Source organism: Carcharhinus amblyrhynchos, chromosome 19 (genome assembly GCF_965287045.1).
Source record: "Carcharhinus amblyrhynchos chromosome 19, sCarAmb.v2.hapA, whole genome shotgun sequence".
Taxonomy (NCBI): Eukaryota; Metazoa; Chordata; class Chondrichthyes; order Carcharhiniformes; family Carcharhinidae; genus Carcharhinus; species Carcharhinus amblyrhynchos.
Window position 1 is genome coordinate 35,752,057 of NC_137342.1, and position 18,426 is coordinate 35,770,482.

The 18,426-nt window shown below is 40.0% G+C and overlaps 1 protein-coding gene across 1 annotated transcript in view; it reads right to left on the reverse strand.

Annotated features, from left to right (window-relative positions):
* snd1 (staphylococcal nuclease and tudor domain containing 1) overlaps positions 1–18,426 on the reverse strand; it is a 907,822-nt gene that overhangs the window by 126,727 nt on the left and 762,669 nt on the right. The window lies entirely within an intron of this gene.

Sequence of the window (18,426 nt, forward strand, 5' to 3'; positions counted from 1 at the left end):
CAAATCAGGATGACCCTTCGTCAGAATTCTTTACAAGAATGTAACTATTGATACAGTAACAGAGGAAATGTATTGGTCCATAGGTAAATTAACTCATACAAACTAGAAATATTAATACAAGGACAAAGGAAGAAGCTAACTAATTTTATATGGAAATATATGAGATAATATTGAAACAACAGTTTATTTGGCACTAAGTACCTTTACTGAAGTAAAACAACCCAAGGAGCATCAAACAAAATTTGAAACAGAGCCACATATTAGTATAAGTGAGCAAAATCTTGCTCAAAGGTAGGTTTTAGGGAGTGTCTGAGAGAAATAGGAAAGTGGAGAGGTTTAAGCAGTGAATTCCAGAGTTTGTAGAATCTAGACAATAGAAGGTACAACCTTCAATAATATTATGACATAAACCAAAAATACATAGAAGTCCAGAATGTTAGGGGCAGAGATCTTTGAGGATTATAATATTGGAGAAAGTTATAGGGATAAGAAGGGGTAAGATCATTGAGGAATATGGAATGCTACTCTTTCATATGAGAGGGACTGAACATAAAAGGAACAAAAACAAAAACGTCTGCAACAATTTGTTTTTATAAAAGTAGGATGTTATTTTTCAGTTATACAGTGCATTGGTGAGACTGCATCTAAAATATTGTGCACAGTTTTGATCTTATTTAAGGAAGTAAATTCAAAGTGGTCCAGAGGAGGTTAACTAGAGCGATATGTGGATTGGGTGGATTGTCTTCAGAGGACAGATTGTACAGGCTGGGCATATTTCTACTGGAGCTTAGAAGTGAGAGAGGTGACCTGAGTTAAGTATATTAGATCCTGAATGGACTTGATGAAATGGATGCGGAAAGAATGTTTCCTCTTGTAGGTGAGTCCAGAACTAGAGGACATTGGTTTAACATTAGGGTTGCCCTTATAGGACAGAGATGAGCAAACTTTTTTCTCAGAGGGTCATGCAACTTTGGAATGCTCTGTCTCAGAAGGCAGTGGAAGCAGGGTCACTGAGTATTTTTTAATATGGAGGTAGGTAGATTCTTATTAGGTAAGGGAATCAAAAATTATTGGGGATAGATGGGAATGTGAAACATGAAACACAAACTGATCAGCTGTGATCTTACTGAATGGCAGAACAGGCTCAAGGGGCCAAATGGCCTACTTCTGCTCCTATTTCTATGTACAAGAACTAGAATTTCAAAACTGAATCAAACGTGTGGATGCGCAAGAAGATATAAAAAGTGAATGTTGTAACAGCAGCTAGGGATTTTAAGATCTGCTGTCTATATTTATGAAGTCCTCAGAATAAACTCATTTATGTTGCTGTTTTTACTGTCATCAAACATATGTTTAATTTCTAAATACTTAATATATCTGTGACATGTGACTTTCAATGTTGGGAATGCAATTGATTTGGGAGTAAGCTATAACCAGGGTGTTTATGCACATCCTTATATGAAAGGTGTGCACCTGTCTTGGTCATCTTTCAATTGCACTGACTGGTGGTCAGTTTCACAGGCTGAGTGACTGATCTTGGTTGGGGGTTGGGTGACGTGGTGGTTAGCACTGCTACCTCAGTGCCAGGGAACCAGGTTCAATTCTGATCTTGGGTCACTGTCTGTGTGGTATCTCAATGTTCTTCCTGTGTCTGCGGATGCTCTGGTTTCCTCCCACTGTCCAAAGATGTGCAGGTTAGGCAGATTGGTCATGCTAAATTGCCCTTTTGTGTCAGGGGATTTGCAGGGTAAATACACGGGGTTATGGGGATAGGATTTGGGTGGGAATGTTGTTGGTGCAGACTCAATGGGCTGAATGCCTTCTTTCTGTAGTGTAGGAAAGCAGACAAAGACAAACCCATAAGGGAGAGAGCAAGACTACCCAGCTGTTCCTGTGCAATTCCTAGGATGGAGTTTGTTAGTTTCGAACAGTATGCCTTAAACTAGGTCTGGGGGTACAGTGGACTCCTGTCCCTATAACCAAAGATTATATGTGTGGTAAGCTATCACAGAATAAAAATAGCATAAAAGGAGGAAATCCATACATTTCTGAATCTTCCTTATGAATCCAGGGCTGGTTTTTAGTTTTCCTAACCAACAAGGAGATGGTTGGGATTGAATTCAAAACTTCCTTCCCTTTGTGTCAGTCATGTATCTGAAACATTCTCTCCTCCACCCTTCTGACTCAGGATTCTCACCTTGCCAAGTTTACCATGAGAAGTTTATTTCAACTTCTGTCGACAACAGTTTAAAAGAAATAATATCCTTTTATTAAGCAGCAAAAATAAACAAAACACATATTTTCTCCGTATTTATTCTACTTTCCAAACACCATAGGTATAATCACTGTGACAATGCTCAGGAGGAAGTGGACGAGGTTATTTGCCATCCTGAATCCCCTATAGAGTTATAAATAATATAAAAGCACACACTGACAATGAACTCTCTTGAAGCACCAACTGCCGTGATATTGTTCAATAAAAACCCAAAGCTTAGGAAAAGCTTCCCCCATTTAACAAAATGGCTGAGTTTCCCACAGTTCCCACCATCCATGCTGTGATCAGGCACCCTCCTGCATTTACCTGCTGTGGCACTTGATGAAGTTTGGATGTGTCTGCTCCCTCAACAAGTATAACTAGTTATTGTAGTAAATTAAATCCTTTTTCAAACATATCCTGTTTCAATTGTCCCTGTTCCACTTCATTTATTCAACAATGAATCAAATAACTGACAATCCTTAGCTCAAAGATCTTGGCTGGAAAATTTTAGGCATTACACTGATTATGGAGAAAAATGGATTCAGGGAAACAGAAAGCTGATTAGATTTGCACACTACATTTTATTTTAGGCTTGCATTTAGTCCACTCTGGTGGGAGAAAAACACTCTTTTTCTATGACTTATCCATACTTAGAACCTCTATCTTGCTCTTAGTTGTCCCCAAAATAATGTCTAATTCCTAAACTCATTCAAGAGGCTACAAACTGGCAGGGATTGGACATGTCCTACAGATGCTGTAGGGCAGAAATGTCCACATGTTTGTCTTCACATGCCACATTACATATGTAAGATTTTGAATGTCACCCATAAAGTTTCCCCATTGTCATTAATTTCATACATCTTAAGTTATAGACACCTCAATGATCTGATTCATGATTTAGCTACAGGTGAGGCAACAGTAACATTTCAACAACTGAGGCAACAGTAATATTTCTTCATTACGCAGCATTGAAACATCATTCGCAATGTGGTGCTCAAATCTCTAGAATGGGGCTCAAACCTTCTGTCTCAAGGTTTGGGGGCAGGGGGAGCGGAATCCGTGGCTACAATCCTTAATACACAGTGACAGAGATTTTGGGTAACTGCTGTTTGCGACTGGTGTAAGAAATTGAGAACCCATGTTTATTGTTCCTAAGTCATTTCAAACATAAGAAAACACATCACTTCAGCCTCAGGAATCAGGTCACACTAATGGATTTATTTTTAAACATTAAGGAAAAATAAGGTGTGGAATTTTAATGCCTGCAGTAATGGAAGGATGAGCAAAAGATACCCAGATAATCACAAGCTTTGAGTCACCTATCTAAATGTCTTCTTCTCTAGGCTCAGTCTCCATTTTGGGCTGACAGGTGGTTATTTTACAAAGGCAAGCCACTTCGGTTGAATCTGCTGCTAGAGATTACATTTTCTTTTTTTTAATCGTGCACAGCGATTAAGGGGAATCCTCACTGACTGGGGTGGACCTGAATCCAGACCCCAGGCTGAAACATTGTTCTAATTAAGTACCAGTTACTCATGTTTGACCTGCCCAACTTGCAAAGTTTTCTTTCACTACTGCTGAAATAAAGGACATGAAATATATGAGCTCCATATGGAAAGTATGACCCTTGTCTGCGGCTTAGCAGGTAACCACTTTATTCTAATGTGGAAGGAGGATACAGCTGTGTTGAATTAGCTGATTTCCTCCAGGGTAACAATAGGATTCTGGGCTATCAAAGCAGAAATAGCATAAATTGAATGGCTACCTGCTTCCATATCTGTAATACTGTCTGCCTCTACTTGTACCTCAGCCCATCTGTTGCTGAAATCTTTTATACATGTATTTATCATTTCTGAACTTGACTGTTCTAGCATTCTCTTGGCTGGTCTTTCATTCTCCCACAAACTTCAGCTCGTCTAACACATTGTTGTCTGCATCCCAGCTTCTCACTGGCCTACATTAGTGCTTAGCCCAACAATTCAATATAAAATTCTTATCTTCATGCTTGATTTTGCTCTTCTCCATCGATTACCACCTCAAGCTAAGAGCTTGACCCTCCATTGTCTCTTGCTTTTACCCTCCCTTCACCTAATCACTGGCAGCCATTTCTTTAGTCACTCATTTCTCTAGCCTCAAAACATTCCTTAAAGCTCACTTCTATGACCAACCTTTCAGTCACATCTCCTAACCTCCCTTTTGACACTTATATTTTGCTTAAATCTCTAAGCAGCACTTTGGTAAGGGTAGGATCGAACTTGGTTCTGCTGCCACTGGAGTCAAATAGCCAGTCAACCCTCACTGTCGAGCAGCTGGATAAGCGATTGAAGAAGTTGGGTGACTAGTGTCTACAGAAGTATCTCTCAATGAGGAGTCATTGTTTTTGAAAAGAATGAACAAGAGTAGAAAATGGATGACAGAAGAAAGTGATAAAACATACATGACTGTCATTTTGGGCTGTAATTGGGTAAATGATTGCCTTAGGTTTACAATGCTGATACTATGCATGACAAACACACACTATGCAGCACTCTGGACAACTGTTTATTTGTTTTGGAACTTCAGTCAATACATACATACATTAGAAGAGCATTATTGGCAATTCCAATCAATGGGTGATGTGGTTAGCTACAAGCCAAGTGTGTGACTAGCTTACTGAGGATTGTGTGCAAGAGAAATCGTCTCTCCGAAAAATGTATTGAACTCTGTTTTTACAAGATCCTCTGTAGGTGGGAAAACAAAGATGCAATACATCTTAGTCATCACTAACCTTGTACAGTGTAGGCCATTTATAGTAGATTAATCTGTACAGCACTACTTTGCCTACTATATAGGGATGGTTGATGTGTCAGTAGAAGCATTACTCTTTGCCAAATGCATACAGGGAGGTTGGGGAAGCTCACATTCAGGACATGTGGAGAAATTGCCACATGTATTATAGCTACCATTTACTCCATCTATTCAGTATATGAACAAAAAGAACACATTTATGCAGCACTTTTAACATCACAAGGTGCTTCACTGAGGCAATATGAAACAAAATATGACATCAACCCCCAGGGAGCAGATGACCAAAAGCTTTTTAAAGAGGTAAATTTTAAGGAGTGGCTCGAAGGAACAAATTGAGGCAGATAGTAGAGGTTTGTTCCAAAGCACCGCTAATGTGCTCAAGAGATTGGAATTAGAGCAAGACAGATATGGGAAGGCGGGAAGAGACTGCAGAGATGGGAAGGGCTAGGGGGAACTGAAAACAGGGATGAGAATTTTAAAGTTGAGGCCTTGTTTAACTGTGAGCCATTGTAGATCAGTAAGAACAGGACTTGGGCAGAAGTTTGGGTGACCTCAAATTTTCAGAGGGTAGAATGTGGGAGGCCAGCCAGGACTACTTCAGAATAGTCAAGTCTGGAAGAAAGAATGGCATGGATGAGCATTTCAGCAGAAGGTCAGTCGAGGTCTGGGCAAAATTGGGCAAAGTTAGAGTTGGAAATAGGCAATCTAACTAATGGCATGGTTTGTTCAGTTGAAGACTTATTGGGTGGGGTCAAATATTGCAAACAGATTGTACGGTTCTCAGGTGGTGCCAGTAGTGAGGAAAAAAAAGTTTGTAGGGGTGACCAAAGATAGTGGCTTCAATCTTTTCAATATTTAACTAGAAGAAATTGCTGCTGAAAGGATGTTGATCAAGATGTCTACGATCTACCAAGTGATATCCCATTCAACTGTATGACAATGGAGAGGCACTGAAGGAGAGTGGTGTGATCAATGGTATCAATAATATCACCAGATTGAGAAAGGATAATTTGCCTTTGTCACCATCACACAGCATGTAATTTGTGGCTTTGAGCAGTGCAGTTTCTGTTGTGTGGAAACCTTACTGGAGAAATTTAAACATAGAACTCCATGGGAGAATGGGCACGAATTTGGCAGAAGACAACACATTCATGGACTTTGGAGAGGAAAGGGAAGCTCGAGATGGGGTGATCGCTTTTAAGAATGTTGGGGGATCAAAGGAGATGTCAGATGATAGATCTCATATGACTGACACTGGAATCTGGAATACTCGCCCCTAAAGCCCTTTCTTAGCAGCACTGTGGGTGTACCTACACCACATGGACTGCAGCACTTCAGGAAGGCAGCACATCACCAACTTTCTGAGGACAGGGGATGGGCAATAAATGCTCGCCCAAGTGCTGTAAACGAATAAAAAATAGATTGCTAATTGAAAATTTCAAAATTAAGCTTGGCAAATTGTTAGTTAGGGTTATTAAAGGTTATGGATTTAAGGCAATGGATGGAATTAGAATACAGATCAGCCATCATTTCACTGAATGGTAGAATAAGCTTCAAAGTCTGAATGGACTTCTCTTGCTCCTATATTCCTCCCTAATTATTCAAGTAAGATACATCCATGGTAAAAGTTGACTATATTTAATAAACATTAAGCATTTTTATTTCAGCACTTCCTACTAAACACACCTTTGGTAATATGCAGGATTCTAAAAGGACACTATTAAAACAAATCATTGATGCATCAAACTGTCAATTGTCACAGCCTGCTTACCAAGATACAAAAAAAATCGCGTACAGATTCCTCCAATGATTTAGTTGGATAAAGCAGTGATCAGCAAAGGCACGTCGTTCAGGAAAACTAACTCTGTAAGATCTGATAAAAAGGGTAAAATCGTGATTCTTGGAACATATTTAGACTGCTTTTCCAATTGTGCTCATTGAGCAATGCCAATCACCAAGTCCTGCAAAGTGATCCATTGTTTTTCTTATTCCCAAAAAGAGCTCTTCCACTGCACTCCACTGGCTACCCTCTGCACTGAGATGATCAAGATGATCTTTTATTCAAATGACTTAAATTCAAAGGGAAGCAAAAATTTGGAAGTGATGAATTGTGCAACATGAGGTGCTGTTTGGGAATAGAGGTGACAGGGCCCTTTGCGACAGAATGCCTTTAGCTGCTGCCTGTATAGTGAATTAAGTGCAGTCTTAAATACCATCTACTAGATGCACTATAGCAACTCACAAAGGCTTCTTTGACAAGATCTTCCAAACCCACAACCTCTACCACTTAGAAAGGCAACACAAGGAGATGCATGGGAATGCCACCATCCTAATTCCTCAATCAAAACTACTCATTATCCTGAATTTGAACTATATCGCCTTCCCTTTGCTGTTGTTGAGACAAAATACTGAAATCTCCTTCCCATCACCACTGTGGGTGTACCAAATGAGATGGACTGCAGAGGTTCAAGAAGTGACTCACCTCTACCTTTGCAACAGCAATTAGACCTGGGCAATAAATGCGAGCCTAGTCAGCAACACCCACATCTGAGAGCAAATGAAAAAAGCATTTGTGCAAGATCCTTGTGGCAAATCTTAAGTGATCCAAAGATGGCAGCCAGGACAAATGGACATTTTCAAATGACGGTTTCTCACTGAGTGTAGTGAGGTCATCATGCTTATTGTGGGGTTGCTGCTAAGTGGGTGAAAAGCACGGGACAAATTTGTCAGCATTATCTTGGGTGCAGCGTAATAGAAAAAGCAACTGATCACTGGACTACATAGAATTGCCATAATCTATGGTGCTTATAGCACAAAATGGACCATTTAACCTAACTGTTCCATATTTGTATTTACACTCTGCACAAACTTCCTCTCATCCTATTTCTTTAACTCTTTCAGAGCTCTGTTTCTTTTTCCTTCACATATTTTTCTAGTTTTCAATCAGGTGCACCAATGCCATCCACTTCAATGACTTGTGTCAACAAATTCCATGTTCACACCACTGTCTGAATTTCCAATTGGGTTTCTTAGTGACTCCCTTACATTGATGGCACCCAATTCTAAACTCCCCCCACAAGTGGAAAATAATGTCTCTTCATAATCCTAATGATTATTTATCAGGTCACTTCTCAGTTTCTCTTTTTCAGAAAAAAAAGCCTTAGCATCTTTCCCGATAACCTCCTGCATGAAGTTGGATTAGGGGCAATTGGATAAAATAGCAAAGAAAAACAAATATTTTCTGCCTGTTGGCATTTTCATTTTTGCTTTTATTTTTCCCGTTTGCATATGCGTGAAGCAGGCATGTGGCGAGGATGCAGATTCAAGTTTATAGAGCGCCCAGGGCTCTGCAATTTACATTTAATCACATCTCTTCAGAACACTGCAGCCTGAGCCACTGCAGTGTCTTCAATTGTCATGGATACCTCAGTATCATAACACTGACTTGATGCATACAGAATTCTGTTTCAAAAAGGGGCACTGAACAGAGATCAATAGGGCTGGGTGGGAAGTCTACAAATTTGAACATACAAGATGCTTTAATACTCATGATGCTTTATCTAACCTTCTGGAAGACCTGCATCTGTGAACAAAATCCAAGGTTACACCATTTAATCTGTCTCTCTCACATCTAGTGGCAAAATCATATCTCCATGAAATGTAACAAGTTTGTCATTGGCATGAAAGCTGGGTTCACTCTAAATGAGCCCCTCTGAATCAAAACAAGATCGGTACTCGGAGCTGGTGTGAAAGTAGCTTTGAAGTATTTAATTCTCCCACGTGAGATGTTACCAATAGTATGAGAGAGTTTTGTGTAAATAACTTGGGGTTTATTTTCCTTCCTTAACGTTGTGTCCCACAACTAGGAGGCATTCCACTGATGTTACCAGTCATTGTGGATAACTCTATGACTGACATCCAAGATGGGGAGATCTGGTAATACATACGATCTGTTGCCCACTGGTATGTAGATATATTTTACAGTTGGGGCTGTAAAGCAATGCGACTTCTTTCTCATATGAAAAACGCTACACTTGTGGAAGTTACTTGCTTGTCTAAATTATAGGGAAAAAATTGTAACTGTACCTCACCTGGTCTTCTCACTCCCTACAATCTGCAGACTCGTCTTCTGCCTTGTCATTCTCCAAGGCGGCCTTCACGACACACGACAGCGCAGAGTCGCTGAACAGAGACTGATAGCCAAGTTCCGCACACGAGGACGGTCTCAACAGGGATCTTGGGTTCATGTCGCACTATCTGTAACCCCCGTAACTTGCCTGGGTTTGCAAAACCTCACTTACTGTACTGTCTGGAGACAATACACATCTCTGTAACCTGTGATCAGTGCTCCTTCCACTCACATTGTCAGCCACTTCAGGTCTTGAACAGCAGGTTAGGTGTAAGGATTTGCATTCTAATCAGTAATCTCTAAACTGTCTGTGCTTTATATGCTCTGTCTGAGGCCAGAACTCTCCATTCACCTGACGAAGAGGCAGTCCCCTCGAAAGCTTGTGAGTATTATCAAATAAATCGGTTGGACTAAAACCTGGTGTTGTCAGACTTTTTACTGTGTTTACGCCAGTCCATCGCCGGCATTCCCACATCTTGTCATTTAGCATCATACTGAACCTTGGTGATGTCCTATTCTGTGACACTGGCCACCAACTGAGCCATCGGTGGAGCTTCCCCCCAACAAATAGTTTAATCTTATGAAACAGGTCACAAAAAAAATGCAACCCATCGAAGCAATAACATCCAATGGCTGAACAAGCAATTATGATACTATTTATGAGAAGGACTTTGCTGTTTTCTAAAACGGAGGAAGGGTATGTACATTAATGGTTCAGCCTGTTCTCCAAGTTGAGAGATGGTAGATTTAAAACTGAGATGAGGGGGAACCACTTCTCGCAGAGGGCGGTGAATTTGTGGAACTCTCTGCCCCATAGCACAGTGGAGTCTGAATTGCTGAATGGTTTCAAGGAGATAGACATACTTCAAACAAAAAGAAATAAGATAATATGGGGAAACAGGTGGGGAGGTGGATTTGAGACCATGGAGAGATCAGCCATGGTCTGATTGAACGACAGAGGAGGCTCAAAGGCCTGAATTTGCCCATTTCTGCACCTACTTCCTATCTTCCGGTCACTTAGCAAGCTGAGCACTGATTGCTGGGATGCGAGCGATAGAATCTAAGATTTGCTGTTAATTCCTAAATAGATGGTGTATTAAATAGAAACACTGCTTAACTCATAAAAACATAAGAATTAAGAACAAGAGTATTTCATTTGGCCCCTTGAGTCTGCTTCACCATTCAACAGGATCACTACTGACCTGATCACTCACAACTGATAACCCAGAGCACGCTACAGCATGCAAGGGGGTCATGTTTCATATCACCTTCCGCATAGTTTCCAAACTGGAACTGAAAGATAATGCCATTTTAAAGATAGGTGGAAGAGACTGTTCCCTTGAGGGTGAGATGCAATTGATGGGAGGGATGGGAATGGCAAGGCAGGATGCTGTGGAACGCGAGGGATGGAATGATGTAGGATGGGGATGGCATGAGATGATGGATTAAGTGTGGCAAAATGACAATTATTTGATGTAACTTATTCTTTGAAAGATTTTCCTTGCGTTAAAAATGAAGATTCATTAGATTGAACGGAAAAGCTTTGGAGAAACTGTTAGAAGAATTAAAAGAATACATCAATGATGATTCCATAGATGAAGATGATGACAGCAACCTAAACTCTCTAGAGTTTCTGCAGTTTAACTACTATGGGCATGTCACCACACAAACCTAGACTGTTTGGACGTGTAGAAAGCTAACAGGATATTCCTCTTAGTAAAAGAAAACAGAATAAATGTTAAAAAAGGAAAAAGATGTCCAACTAGGCATGATAAAAGTATAAATTTTGTGAACAATCAGGCCATGGGGGTCTTGGCCACTGGCTGGAGAGAGCCCATGTTGTCTCTTTCTGGGAAGGTCCACCACATTACACTCAAGCACTTGACAGGGCAGCAGTGTGAATTTCTGTAGGATTGGGGGTTCCAGGTTCAGAAGTTCTGCTTGGTGAGAGCTGCCAGTCAATCAGAGGCTGACAGCTCTACTGAACTGCAGTATGTACCATTGAGGAAGTGGTGTCTGTTGCGAGTACCACATTCACACAAGGCCCAGGATCATCACTGGATCCCAGGCCACAGGCGAGTGATGGCAGGATGAGGGCCGTTGCAAGGGCAGGAACTGTGGATTCTCATCTTCCTGATACCACGTTCCTTGATGAGACAGTAAGTGCATTTGAATGCAGTACCCCACCCTTGGAAGTCTGCACACAACCATGCAAAGGTTTGGTTGTTGTACTTGCTGCCTGGTGAGCACCCCCCCACCCACCATTGGGTTAATAGCAGCAGTGGTGGGATGAAATTTTTAGGTAGGTATCAATTGCTACTAAGGGTTTCAATTGACTGCCGAGCGGGAAGGCCACCAACAGCCTTCATTACTGCTTAAATAACTTTCGTTTTAAAAAAAGGGGAAAGAAACAAACTGGAAAACGTTCACTATAAAAGTATAAATTTCCAAAATTACTAGCAAAGAAACCATGCAGGTGCCAACCATACCCAAGTTATAACAGACACACAACGCCCTCCCATCTGATTTGGCCACCAAACCTGTCACACACGAGGGCGCAAGAGTCTGTCCACTGTGTCAAATTGCACTCCTGAATGTGAACAGAAGAGCAAAGCTATGCTAATTAATTCACTAATTAGATGAAGCAAAGGTTCAATGCATCAACTTCTAACTCGAGTACATCTGGGCTCACCACAGTAAGTGGGTCAGACTATGTCATTCAGCTCCTATCCTGAAGGAGATTGCTGACAGCGTCACAATGGCACACATTTATTTTTGGTCCACTGTTTATTACCTGGCAACAGGCAAATGTTTATGCTTCAGGAAAAATAATGGAACAAAAAATTTTTAAAAAAAGAACTTTAAACCTCATTCTTAATGCACGTACTTAAAACAATGTTGGCAGTTTATTCGACTGAGTCAATGTCAGAGCTCAGTCAAATCCTATCCATACATGGGCTGTTAATAACAAGAATTACAAACAACAGCAGTAGAAACTACGATTGACTTTGTCTCCTTAACCCCAGATGTTACAGCAGTCTAACTGAAATCTGCTAATAAGACAGACTGGGCATTGCAACAATAGTCTGTATGACACTGAGTCAGGAATTACCATAACCACTGAAGTCATCCAGCAACTAGTTTCTCTTTGCACAATCACCATTGTTTTAAAACTGGGTGAAAAAGCTACTAAAGTTACAGAAAGGTTTTATGAATAGGGTGCATGGACAAAAAGCTAATACTAAATTTAGGAAAATCAATAGTTAGGCTGCTATTAGAATATTATCTATAGTCCTAAGCACCTTATAAATGTCTGAAAATAACAGGAAAAAAAACTTACAATCTAATCTGTTTTACGCAGTCACAACACAGACACTTCCCATCCCATCCCATCCTGAGCCATATAACCCAGAACAAATGGGAGGATGGGGTGAACGGAAGCATAGAAAATTGCTTTCCTGCTCACTTAGCGGATCAAAACTATTCCAGAAAATTACTTTTTTTCTCTTTTATATTACAGGATATCCATATTGTTATGAAGTGCTCTCCATCCAAGCCAGAAATAAGTCCAACTCTTGCTTGAGGGAATACAATGAATCAGTGTTCACTGTATGAGCTGGCAACCTGTTCCAATGGTTTCCTATTCTCTTGGAAAAGAATTGTTTGACATCCAACTTAACTCCATTCTTCCATGGTTTATAAGCAGAATCCCTGTCGTCCCTAACTTCCCAATTATATAGCAATAATTGGATTACATAAACTTCTTTGATAATGCAGGTCGTGTTCATTGAGCCTTTCTGGCAACTCGGGTATTTTAACTGTGAATTAATTTCATAGAAATCCTTCGCACACTTATAAAAGCCTCCACATCATCATGCATGTGACGAGACAAAAATTGGACATGGTATCCTAATTGAAACCTTACTAAAATTTTGCGCAAGGATCGAATGCTATCTTTTGCTTTATGTCACTAGTCACAATTTTGCAGTAGTTCAGCATCCTCCACAGTTTAACTTTACCACATATCCTAATCAATCCTACAACTCACACCTACAGCGTGATTGAAAGTAGTAAATAACAAAGATCCTTGCACTTCAGGACACCAAAGACTAGCTCAGGAAGTTTGTAAAAGCCATGGAAAGGATTCAGAACATGACATCAATAATGAAAGGTCTTCGTTATGAGGACAGAGTAAAGAAATTGATGCTCTTTTTACTGAATCAGAGTTGGATAATAGGAAATTTGACTACAGTGTTAAAAATTATGAAGGGATTTGATAAGGCAGATACAAAGAACTAATCCCACTGCTTTCTAAATCAGTTGCTAAGGGCATAAATCACTAAAAGAACATAATTATTTTATTTCTAAATTAATTACCCACTTCCCACTGGATCTTGCTTCCACCACTCTTCCCTGTAGAAAATTCAAGGTCCTTACAATCCCCATGAAAAAAAATCCTAAGTTTTCTTTTCATTTTGGTGATGTTAAATTTATGCATTTAGTTACCAATGGAAATTGTTCTTCCTGATTTACTCCATCTAGACACTATCATTTCGAACACCTCGATCATACTACCCTTTGAAGCTTCTCGCATATCTTTTATCCATGCTATCATTTAGTGAGTCTCTTCTATATCTGTGCCATGGTCTTGTCATCCTTTCTGTAAGCTCCCAAAATTAATTATATTCTAAATATAGCTAAAATAATATGAGCACCAAGATTCACAAAAATTCAACTGATGCTGATTTGATAAAATGTCTAGAGTGAACAAATGCACAAAAATAGTCATTTGAAACAAATTAAAAACAGGAATTTGGCAATATACTATCGTTTCTTCTACCTAGATAATACAAATCTGAAGCAATTTAATCTTAAGTATTATAAATATAACAATTTCACAAAACCCCTACTGTTATAGAAAAATCTTATCACATTAAATATTTAGTAGCATCTTGTTGTGATTTACCTCCTGCAGTCTGAGACTTTTAAATAGCTAAAAATAGACAAAGTGTTACTGAAATCACCATATTTGCAAGATAGCTAGTGTTTGTCAACTGAACCACGCAAGCGTGAGGTTCATATCCTTGTCTCCCCGTTAACCGAACATTGCTGGAGCAATGATGGGATAGCTACAATTCGTCCGAAAAAATTGCTATGCTTTCTGCTCTTGGAGGTACATGCATGTGAAAGGGAACAAACACTTGCACTTAATACTGTCAAACTGGTGTTCATCTCAGCGTCAGCTCCAATCTGAATATTGTACATTCTGTGAACTCAGTCCTGTCTGCTTCCAAACAGTTTATATTGCTCCCAACCCTCAATGACAGCTGAAGCTAATCAGATTCGCCTTCTGGAGGACAGAACATAGTAGCCCTGCCAGAGACTGGGGAAAAAAAGACGACAGTGCAGTGAATGGATTTACTATTCACACATCTGAAAGTAAACTGGAGAGTCACCCTCACATCAATGACAGCTCTATCCCCTCTGTGATTAATGAATAATAGTAGCAACTCCGCCTCCCCCCCACTACCACAAAACTGGAATAAATTACACTATTAAGAATTAATGGAAGATTTGATTGCAGTGGGCGATCGATTGGTCATGGGCTTTCAGCACAACTAGTGAATTGGACTGGGATTTCAGCAATTGCCAATTCCATTCAATTTTTTTGAAAATCTAGTGTAGCTTGCAGTCAGTCTGAAAGCTGGCTTAAAAATTACCTGCACACTCTGCGGCTCACAGTAGGTTAACTTGGGTACAGTCCTCATTACATGGCTGGTCAAGTTATTGAACTGCACTGGAGTCGTATCAGAAACTCACAGCAAAAACACTGAAATATCCCTGGTCAGAAAGACTGTTTTGTATGGGGAGCTTCTGCTGCTATGGCTCCCTTTCCATACCGTCAGAATGTAATTTATTAACAGACTCTCTTTCAGCCTGAAAAAAATATACAATCTAGTGACCAGAGGACACCCCCCCATAGATATTGGATGTGGTCATGGAGTTCTTCTTGGGCCAGAAGGATTGAACACAACATTACACTATTATAATCCATGATGGGTTGAAGAAGGAGGAAGGAGAAGAGAAAGACCAGCCTGAAAGGTTTCTAAAGCCTTTAAAGGTCAGCACAACTTTAAAGTGAAAATAAAACCATAGAATCCCTACAGTGCCGACATAGGCCATTTGGCCCAACCATTTTACATCGACCCTGTGAAAGAGCATCCCACCCATCCCCTCTGTCCTAACCCCATAACCCACACATTTACCATGGCCAATCCACCTATCCGGCACATCTTTGGCTTGTGGGAGGAAACCTATGAAGACACGGGAGAATGTGCAAATTCCATACTGACAGTCACCCAAGGCTAGAATTGAACCTAGGTCCCTGGCGCTGTGAGGCAGCAGTGCTAAACATCCTGTGACCGTACTGCCCCTAATCAAAAACTCTCGTTAGATTGCAACCCAGGTTTTGGGTGATCAAGCCAACTACATTGCTGCTTTCACCTTCATCAGCATATGGTTCAGGAACTTTCCTGTACGTAAAGCTTATTAATTTGCATATACAGATATTGACAGTGACAGATACCTAGTTGGGGAGGGGCAGGAGGGCACCACAGTGGAGTCCAGCTACCTGTTTTTTCCTTCTTGCTGGTCCAGATGACTACTGTAGCACCCCAAATCTCTGCCCTGGTTGAGGCTAGCTAACTGTACAGGATTGAACCCAGGACCATCCTCCTGTGACTAACAAATTTATCAAGGAGCTTCAAAAATTCATGTCTCAGCCATTTTTAATAAAAGTTGAAGAATCTCATCTGATTCAGCTGAAATAAGTTATTTGCTTCATAAATATGCATCACAACAAATGCCACAACAGTCCTTCTCCTGTCAAACAGATAACGCATTGCTCAGCCACACCAATATTGATTTCTCAACCGATGTGACTAAAATATAGAATCTGGTCATTGTTATCTTGCTGTTTGTGAGAGCTTCCTACATTACAACTGTCACTACAGCATAAAAGGTATTGAGTGCCTGTAAAACATTTTGGGATATTCCCCCAATGTTTGAAAGGTGCTACACCAATGAAAATCTTTCTTTACGCTGATGTCTTGGATCCTTGAATTACTGCCTTAGCAGTTAACATTCTGTAACGCCTAATAGTATAGTTTTCTGATAACCACCACTACTCCTGTGTAGATTTGCCTCTTCTGCAGTTTTGGACTGCAATTTCAACACTAAGATGAAAGTCAAGGAGGGGTTGATACTTCACACCACAACGTTCTGTAGTGTCTAGACATTCATTATGAACCATTTCCATAAATATCAGAATGCAAGCTTCGATCCCAATCTCTATTCCAATATTAAACTGGGGAAATGGCATCAGCTTTTGTGCCTCAATTAACTTCTCCACAGTAAATGATTATGAGCTCGGAATAAGGAAATTCAAGGGAATGCTTGCATTCAAGGTGGCAATGGAACTGTCTATAAGGTTGTTTGAAATATTACTTAAGATGATTCAAATGAAGTCTAGAGAAAATCATGTGTGATTCTGGAGACAGAAGTAATTGAGGGACATGGTCAAAAGTAGAACTGGCTTCTGGAAATGACGTGGGCTTTTGAGGGTATTATATATGATATGATTTTCAGCTGGCAAAGGGCATCGAAAATGTGCTGATGTTGAGGATGGAAGCCTAATTACCTTTGGGGAATGTGAAAAAGTTGCTAATTTCAACAAAAAAGGATTAAAGAAAGAACTCCATAGACACTGCACTGGTTTTCTGTCACAACACTATTATTCTGACTGTGGTTGGATGAGCAATTAAGCTGAAGACCTATAAAAATACCAGAGTACTCAGGGGCAAATCAACATTTCCCCACAGTGCCTTGTCAGAGCTGAACCAGATATTTGGATGCTATCCACGATATTGTCTAATTCCTTTAACTTTTTATTACATTTGGTCCTAATGAACTAACACTGGAAAGTTGTAAGTAAATGTGCCCTGCTGAAGACACCACTATCTTCAGATGTCAATTGCTGGTAATTAGAGGCTTTCAATTATTGACATTCTAAGGCGGCAAAGCACGTGTGTAACATTCTGAGAGATATTCAGAAACGGAGCAGGGAAACATTCAAGATGAACTTGCACAGGATATCTACTCCAGCTGTTAAACCTCTTCAAATGCAAGCCCACTAAGTGCTAACAGGAGATTTGAACTTTGGAATAAGAAAGTGGCTGAAGGGAGAAAGAAAATTTATAGGAAAAAACGTCAAGCAACATTCAAATCAAAATTAATTATCCTGTGTTACCAAACAAGACACTTGAGCATTTTTCAATAGAAGCTACTGTATAGGGAACGGCAGATTATAACGCCCCAACAGTGGCTCTAGTTCAGTGTACCTTGTCTGCCATTTATTTACTGATTTGCAAAATTCACCTTTTTAAGATAACCTTTGCAATTATGAAGAATTCACAATTTGATTTTATATCCAGTGCTAACACGAACTTAACTTAGGTCAGATATAACATGAGTTAGAAATAGGATAAAGTTCAAAATCTGTTTCATCAATGCCCCTCCCTTAGGTACTGCATTAGTTAAATTTCGTAAAATCCCACTGCACAGATCCTGGTGTTGAGCTCAGGGACAGAACAGTTTAGATGCACAATACTGCTTTTATGCAGTGTATCAACAAGGGTGTAAACACTATTCACCCAATCATCAGTAACTGGCAGAAACCTGATCAAATCTACAAAGCTCTCACGACAATATTTTGAAATTTTCCATTTCCTATAGCAGCTGTCTCAATGGGCTCTCGGAAAAAGGTTTCCAAATTTGGGCAGAACCACGAACAATGTGCAATACAGATTCACAGCCACTGAGATAGGCCTGGAATGCTACCAAAATAATTTCATTTGAGAATTTCACAGAAGGGCCAAACAGCATTCAAATCTCGGTTAGAGAGATGAAATGACATTCCTGTACCATCTAGCCTTTGGCATATTTTTCGAGACTTCTCAGCTAAACATCCTGATTTCTTCACATCTTGTATTACCTGCTACTTAGAACACCTAGTGTAGGTACTGAGCTTCCTACTCATTTTTCAATACTGGCAATCACACATTCCCAATTTCAGACCCCATTATTTTTCTTACCTCCTTCAGAAAACAAACACTATCTCATCCAAAAATTGTCATGACAGATAGTATGATATGAACTTCACAGATCTAATACTGCCAGATCTAAAATGCTGCTT